This window comes from Chrysochloris asiatica, unplaced genomic scaffold, assembly GCF_000296735.1.
Source record: "Chrysochloris asiatica unplaced genomic scaffold, ChrAsi1.0 scaffold00064, whole genome shotgun sequence".
Taxonomy (NCBI): Eukaryota; Metazoa; Chordata; class Mammalia; order Afrosoricida; family Chrysochloridae; genus Chrysochloris; species Chrysochloris asiatica.
Genome location: NW_006408582.1, coordinates 5,651,714 through 5,657,713, shown reverse-complemented (window position 1 = coordinate 5,657,713; position 6,000 = coordinate 5,651,714).

Below are 6,000 nucleotides of genomic sequence, written 5' to 3'. Positions count from 1 at the left end.
ATTGGTGGAAGACTCATTAACAACCTGCAACATGCAGATAATACAACCTTGCTTGCTGAAAGTGAAGAGGACTTAAAACATTTACTGATGAAGATAAAAGAGCACAGCCTTTGGTATGGATTACATCTCAATGTAAAGAAAACAAAAATCCTCACCATTGGACCAATAAACAGCATTCTTATCAACGGAGTAAAGATTGAAGTTGTCAAGGACTTCATTCTTCTTGGGTCAACTATCAACACTCAAGAAATCAAACGACGTATTGCATTAGGAAAATCTGCTGTACAAGACCTTCTTGAAGTGTTGAAGAACAAAGATGGTCAGTTTGAGGACTAAGGTGCGCCTGACCCAAGTCATGGTATTTTCAATAACCTCATATGGATGGGAAAGCTGGACAGTGAATAAGGAAGACCGCAGAAGAATTGATGCTTTTGAGTTATGGTGTTGGAGGAGAATATTAAAAGTGGCATGGGCTGCCAAGAGAACCAATAGATCTGTTTTGGAAGAAGTACAGCCAGAGTGCTCCTTGGAGGCCAGAATGTCCAGATTTCATCTCTCATACTTCGGACATACTGTCAGGAGGGACCAGTCGCTGGAGAAGGATATCATGTTTGGTAATGTGGAGGGTCAGAGAAAAAGAGGAAGACCCCCAATGAGATGGATTGGCCGAGTGGCAGCATTGATGGACTCAAGCGTGGCAACAGTAGTGAGGTTGTCCCAGGATCGGGCAGTGTTCCGTTCTGCTGTGCATAAGGCCGATATGAGTCAGTACCGACCCAATGGCACCTAATAACAACATAACCCAGTACACTTAGGAAACAAGCATGTTTCTTGATCTGAAAATGTTTCCATTCTGGTTGGTATTTTAAGCAGCTGCATCCATAAACAAAAGTCCAGTCCATCATATTGTCCTTACACTTGAGATCACAGTATCAAGCATCTTTACGTTCATCTGTTCAGGTTCAGGTCAGCTCAGCCCTAGCTAAGCTAGGTCACGTAGGTACCAGTTGCAAGTTGAAAGTTCACACACATGTCCCTGCACTTCTTCAGATAAGCTGGCCCGTAACACTTAGCCCTAACACCCAGGGGCTAGTTTAATGCTCCTGGACACTTCAGACTAACCTGTCCTCTTCTTTGCCATCTCAAGGTCAATGGGTGTCATTGGAACATCTAAATTCAGCCTGTGTCTTCATTGCTGCATTTCCCCGTTTTCCACTCAACAGGTAGACCCAGGTGTTCATAAGTGAACACACTAGACAGCTGTCAAATTCCTTTTAACTTTCACTCTTAGAAGGGGGTTTTCTTTATTGGGCTGACTTTTCTTGCCTTGATGCCTCCAAAGCAAACAGCTTGTTCAAAACTCAAAAAGCCAAACAATCTTTTTTTTCTGCAAGTTTTTAAGAATCTTTTGTTCTTCCAGCAGTTCTTTTGTTGATTTGCATGTCTTTTCTAATGCAAATGTTCCAACTTTGAAGATTCTGGATGGGGCTCAGGATTCTCCCTAAAGCCCCATTCTTTACAAAGGTTTAACAAGAAACCTATTTCTCAGTGTTGTTATTGAGTGCCATCTAGTAGATTCTGACTCATAGTGACAACCCTGTATAGGGTTTCTCAGGAGTGGAGCAGCTGGTGAGCTTGAGCTGCCCACTTCACGCTTCAAGCTGACCGTGCAGTCCAGTGCATTAACTTGCAGCGCCACACGAGGACTCTTCAGTAGTGGATTTTATAAAACAATGTACTGTACCCTGTCAAAGTTGAAAAACTTGTGAAATTTGTAAAAATAAGGCAGTCCCATTGAATTCTGGCTCTCATAGGCTTCACTATAATAAGTAAATGAAAATATATTATGAAGGAAAGCAATAGGACAGTTCACAAAGTGTCAAGGGTTAAGGAAGACTATCCCTATCAAAAGTTCTTTTCTTAGTTTTCACCAAAGTGCTACTCTTAGTTTGTTTCTCTAACCAAAAGAAACATGAAGAGGATTTTCACTTTTATGCAAAAAAGATGAAAAGTGAAACTAGCAATCAATTTTTATTTTGCAGCAAGTTTAAAGTGGAATCACCAAACTCCTTCCTGGTGAACTATGAAGGTGAGTCAAAAATTATCTGCGCTCCAGTGATTAAAACACCTGTCTAGGGACATGGCTGATGACAACATTGAGCGTGCACATGAAATGATTCTTTTGACTAAACAAGTGATAGTGATAGTAGATTGTGTGGCAAATTATTTGCAGATCAGCCATGACTCTGCCTATGAAATAATCCATGACAGACTTAGGTTTCAAAAAGTTTGTGCAAGATGGGTACTGAAATAACTCACAGAAGAGCATAAGCAGAAGTGTTTGGACATCTGCAAACAAAACTTAGATCGATACTTGAAAGACGGTGAAAGTTTCTTAAAAAATGTTACTGAAGACAAGACATGGATTCATAATTATGAATCTGAGAATTAACAACTGAATATATGGAATGGAAACATCCTCAATTACTGACCAAGAAAAAGTTCAAAAGTCAGCCATCAGCTGGAAAATTGATGCTTACAGTTTCCTAGGATTCTCAAGGGCCAGTATTGGAACACTGTCAGGAAAACGGTTCAACAATCAACAGTGCTCATTACAGTGAGATGTTCATTGAAGAATCTGAAGCCTAAATTTGGGATTAGTCATAGAGGATCACTATCCAAGGGGGTTGGGATCTTGCATGACAGTGCACATCCACACACCTCTGCCCACACTGTTGACATTCTGCAAAAACTTTGTTTTAAGGTGTTAAAGCATCCTCCCTAGAGTCCTAATCTTGTTACATAGGACTTTCACATATTTGGTCTCCTGAAAGCAGCCCTTTGAGAATGAAGATTAACCTCTGATGAACAAGTAAAGATAATAGTGTGTTCATGGCTCGCAGCTCAGCCTAAAACATTTTTAAATAAGGGACTACGAAAGCTTGTTGACAGATAGACAACATGTATTGAAAAGCAAGGCGTTATGTTGAAAAGTTATATAAAAGCTGATTGAAAAAAATTCTACAGCCAGAGTGCTGATAATTTTTGACTCACCCATGTACATTCAGCATCTCAGTGAATTTAATATGTCAGCACCTTTTTAAATTTAATATGTCAGTGTTTTAGGTTTTATGTATTGTTATGATTTGGTAGGTTTTTTGGTCTAGGAACATTTTTTTTTTAATTTCCATATAAATAAATTAGTGGTAATTACGGCTTTACTTTACACAAATTTGGCTTATAAAGGAGGTTCCATAGGACTGCTCTACTTTCAAATAGTAGCAGAAATCTGTATCAAGACAGTTAAGATATGAAGGATAAGAAGGAGTCAAGCACAAAATAGCTTAGGGAAAGCATTTCTGAGAGAGAGAGAGAGATGTGGTCTAATGCATGCTTCTGTTTACTGTGTAGAAAATAACACTGTTCAAAACCAAGCCTAAGCCATTGGTAAATTGATTCTAACTCATAGTGACCCTATAGGACAGAGTAGAAGTACCCCCTAGGATTTTCTAGGCTGTAATCTTTATGAAGGCAACTGCCACATCTTTTTTCTGTGAAGCAGCTAGTCAGTTGTATTATGTATCTTTTCACTTAAAAGAATTCCTCTGCTTAGATGAAGACTGTGTGTTCACCTTATATACATAAGGGAATCCATTTCATAGTGTATGGTAAATAAAATTATTTAATGGTAGCTTCAGGATTGATTACTTCTGTAATAGTGTTTCTATATTTTATATCAGGAAAGCAAACTCTGGAATTGATTATTTCAAGGAATTATGCACTGAAGTATAATGCTACATAAGTCAGAGAGAAAGGAACCTTGAACATATGGTAAGGAAAGAATAAATCAGCTGAATTGTTTTGATTATGCCATCCTTTTTTCCACTGCATTCTGTGTTACAATAATTAAGTGCAGAAAATGTTTTTTTTGGAAGAAAACTATTTGGGCATATGAGTCAAAAGGAGAATGCTAATGTTTTGGAAATATTGATCTATATTCTTTGGGATGTTTGGTGAGTTTTTCATTATCCAACTATGTTATTGTTAAGTTCCATTGATCAGTTCTGACTCACAGTGAACTTGTATAGGGTTTCCAAGGAGTGGCTGGTGAGTTTGAACTTCCGACCTTGCACTTTATACCAACCTTGTGGTCCATTGCTTATCCTACAGCACCACACCAGGACTCCAAGGATAGATTATTCACATTTAAGCTTTTCTAAAATAAATACTACTTGACTTTTCATTGGGTGCAGGTTTACAGGATAGATCATCAGTTTTACATTTGACAATTCACACGTATTTTGTTTCATCTCACTGATTGCAGTCCCTTCAATGTAATATTACGTATCCCACTTCCTCCCTTTGTTTGTTTCCACTCCTCCTCCTTCCAAAATAAATATTACCTTACAGTTTTCATTGTCCCCATCACTCAGACCTTTTATTAACGTTGCCATCAACTGTTTATTTTTACTTGAAGACAGAATCTAGCAAATCTTTAGTAGTTACCCATCTTTATCAAAGGTTAACTAGAGAGAGTGATTCGGCATGTATGAAGCACTGTTCATCTTACACTGTCTTGTAGTGGAACACGTATTAATCGATTATATCTTATCTCTTATACAGTGGAGCCCTGGTAGTGCTGTAGGATAAGCACTGGACTGCTAACTCTTAGGTCAGTAGTTCAAACCCACCAGTTGCTCTGTGGGAGAAAAATGAGCCTTTCTGCTTCCATAAAGATTTATGGTCCTCAGAAACCCTATACAGGAACACTATAAGTCAGAATTGACTCTTATGACAGTGAGCTTGATTTGAGTTCTCTCATATAGTGAAGGATGAGTCTTGCACTTTTAAAAATTTCCCAGCTATACTTAGCATGTTTTAGACATGTTAAAGGTGTACTAAATACTTCTTGGGAGAAATTAATGCTAGAAATTGTGTGTATCTTCTGCACAGAATATTATGAATTCAATTATTTCTAGATCTTTGAGTTTGAGGTGAAAGCAACTGGTAACCTTCTGTCACCAGTGTAGTAAAGTTTGATAAGAAAAGGGGGTTGAAAATGTTTCAAAGTTAATTAATCTCAACTCTTTTCACATCATCTATTCCTTATTTTCATAGCAACACAGTATAATTGTCTTTATCTTGATGTACTACTGAGCTCCGTTTTTGAAGTTTAGGAAACCAAGGTACAGGGTCTTATAGCAAATCTATTCTCCAAAATATAGGAAATAATGCCTCTTATTTCTGAGTGTAGAGTTCTTTCTAAAAGACTAAGCTGCAGTCACATATTTTAAGCAGCAGCACGTGATGTCTGTTAACAAAAGATAATTGAAGGCCAGCCAGTAAGCATTTGTTAAAGTATCTGCTTAGAATAGAACAGCACTCTCAATGCTGCTTTATACACACACACACACATTATAAAAAATTGATTAGTACAGAAGCAAACTGGGAAATTATTTTGTTTCTGGTTTGCTATATATGCTTCTAGGTATATGTGTGCTTCAGGCATTTCCTTCAACTCTTAATTTAATAAATTGAGTTTATCGGAGTCCTTTGCTTTTTGTTTTTGTTTTCAATAAGAGACTTTCATGTTAGGAATGAACATAGCTAATGAGGTTGGATAGGAAGATGTTTCTGTTCATCTCAAGAAGATGTCCAGAGCCTAGATTAACAAACTGTCACAAACATCTCGTTCTCAGGGGATCTTAGTTGATTCTCATTTATATAGGGCTTTTATTGTTCAGTGTCGTCAAGTTGTTTATAACTTATAGTGATCCTATAATAAGGTTTCTTCTGAGAACTAGATTGTGGGTTTGAACCACTGCCCTTACGGTTAGCAATCTACTGCTTATTCTACAGTACCACCCCAGGACTGCATTTAATTCAGCTAATTTGGAGGAGAAGCATGCATGTAAAAGGGAAGCTGTTTTTGTCCATTTATTCTTAATCCATTTCTTATACTAATCACAAGTAAAACACCCATACCAAACAAAATCCACA